This window comes from Echinops telfairi, unplaced genomic scaffold (genome assembly GCF_000313985.2).
Source record: "Echinops telfairi isolate 266 unplaced genomic scaffold, ASM31398v2 ScPeMD7_2;HRSCAF=8, whole genome shotgun sequence".
Lineage (NCBI taxonomy): Eukaryota > Metazoa > Chordata > Mammalia > Afrosoricida > Tenrecidae > Echinops > Echinops telfairi.
This window is the reverse complement of record NW_022103898.1, coordinates 15104129-15106640: the sequence shown is the minus strand read 5'-3', so window position 1 is coordinate 15106640 and position 2512 is coordinate 15104129.

The following is a 2512-nucleotide window of genomic DNA, read 5'->3' as shown; positions in this document are numbered from 1 at the left end:
GAAGAGTACGTTGGAGATCTCTGTTTGCAGTGGCGAAGGCCGAGACCAGAAGCACTAGAGAGACTGTGGCACAGAGACCATGAGACAGAGCAAAGGAGCCAAGCCGAGACCAGAGGCTGTGGCATGGAAACCATGAGACAGAACAGAGAAGTAGCGCCGAGACTATGGCATGGAGACAGAGAGCTAGACAGGTGTCCTGGTCCATGAAGGCAGAGGCCAGAGGATCACGCGGCTGAGGTCTGACTGGAGAAAAACTTGACTGCTGGCTGAGAAGAGGAATTGCTGTGGACCATTGACTGCATCTTTCTTGTTTCCTGATCCTGACTTGTGATAACCTATTAACTTCCCTAATCACCCTTTGTCATTCTGAGTTTTGCCTGTGAGTTCTGTGTGGCCATTGCCATGAGTTCTCAAACCCAGCAGAGAAGCAGCGTGCTGTGGGAAGAATGTGCCAGAATGGGTAAAGAAAGATGCAGGGTGGAGGTTTGTCTGACCCCTGCTTGTGGCAACAGATAAGCAGAGCAGGTCACATATGGGCCGCCCCTCCCCTGCTGGTGTACTGCAGGTGGACACTGTGCTTGGTTCTTGGCAAACATTCGTTCACTCAATCCTCAGAACCATGTGTTTTCACAGAGGCTGAGTAAGCCACCCAAGGCCACACAGCTAAGAGTGAGTCTTTGAATACAGGCCCTTCATCATAGTAGAACCTCCCTCAGACACTGTGCAGGGGATAGACCGGGTAATACGTGGCAACACCCAAGCCCGGCCACTGGGAGAGATGTTCAATGGATGCTGGCAATTTCATCAGTGAACCATTGAATCAGGAAGAGTTAGGGCCAGGAAAAGTCTGAGATACCAGCTGGTTTAACTTCCTCCTAAAGTAAGGTGACCAGATCTTAACACTGGTAAAGCGGGACCCCATTGACAAAACTCATATCCTGGCGAAATAGCCACATGGCAGCCGAAAACCGTATACCGTAGCTTGTCGTGCATTCTTTCCCAAAACCGGACTTTTTAAAAACGCCACGGGACACGAGGAAAATTGTTAAAAATCGGAACTGTCCCTTATCCTAAAGCCTACATACCCTCAGCAGCATGGCCACTCAGTAATCACTAGTCTCTTTGCACACTTCCAGTAATGGGGACCTTACTACCTCTCAAGGCAGCCCCTTCTAACGTTAAGGATTCAGCCAAGGAGGCTACCTTGCCTAGGACCCACAAACCAAGTTGAATTCATCTCCCACCTGGCTAATAGAGCACCCCACCCCCCTCCCACTACCTGGCCCTCTCTTGTCAAACGATCTTCCCAAGGGGAATCTTAAAGCAGCATGGGAACGAGGAGGGCAAGTCACTTTTTATTGTGAAAGTCCAAGGGCATTTCAGTACTTTCATCTCTCTGTGGACCTAGCAGAGTCATACCCATTTAATAGACAACACAACCAAGCCTGAGACTTCCCACGACTGGGCCAGGCTCAAACTCAGCTCTGATCCCTAGACTCTTGAACTCTTTCATAGAGTGGGTGGGAGATAAAGTCTCCAGGGAGGCCGGACTAGTTCCTGATGGGAGGGAAGGTTCTTACCCGATGTGATTGGTATCCTTAGGTGCCGTGGAGTGAGTTCGGACTTAGTGACCCTATGCGCCACAGAAGGAAACACCGCCTGGCCCAGCACCATCCTCACGACCGTTCTTACGTTTGAGCCTCGGGTTGCGGCCACCGTGTCCATCCACCTCATTGAAGGGCTTCCTCTTGTTGTTGTTGTTGTTGCTGACCCACTATGCTACCAAGCAGATGTCTCTGATAACATGTCCAGAGCAAGTGAGACGATGTGGTGAATCTGAGAGAGACGTTAACCACTGTAAACTGTGAAGAGCAGAACACTGTCCTGGGTGATACAAGACACGTGGTGTGACAGAGTATTCTATGCCTTCATTGCATCACACAATGAAGACTGTGGCTCTCCGGTTCTCTAGGAAACCTCTAGAAAACACAAAGGAGAAGGTCTGTGGGGGTGCTAACAGGTTCTTATCGCCTCTCCAAACCTTGCCGGCCTTCCTTTACCCATGGCAGGACCTGCCAGAATCGAATACCTTCCCTTTGTGTTCATTCTGTTGATTTTGACTCTGACTTTCTCTGTATGGCAAGGCACAGTGGTTTTCCACTTGTGGCCGTGGTATATGGAGTCTCCTAAAACGTGAGTGAGGGGTGGGGAGTGGATCTTGGATTTACAGAAAATAGTAAGTTATAAGTGGCCTCTGGATAAATCGTGTTACAAGAAAGACTGATGCCTGACCTAATTTCTAGGCTCTCTTTAAGACCTGGTTCGGCGGTGAGCGACACGCTGCCCGAGGGGACACGGTGGGTCCCCGCAGGGCTCTCTCGGCAGTGCCCAGGTCAGACTTCCATGGCCCACGGCCCCGCCACGTGCACTGCCCATGTGTCAGCCAACGGCATCCCATCGGCCCTGGGCCCTCAGGTTGGAGGCAATTAATTGCACGGGGCGGGCAGGTCAG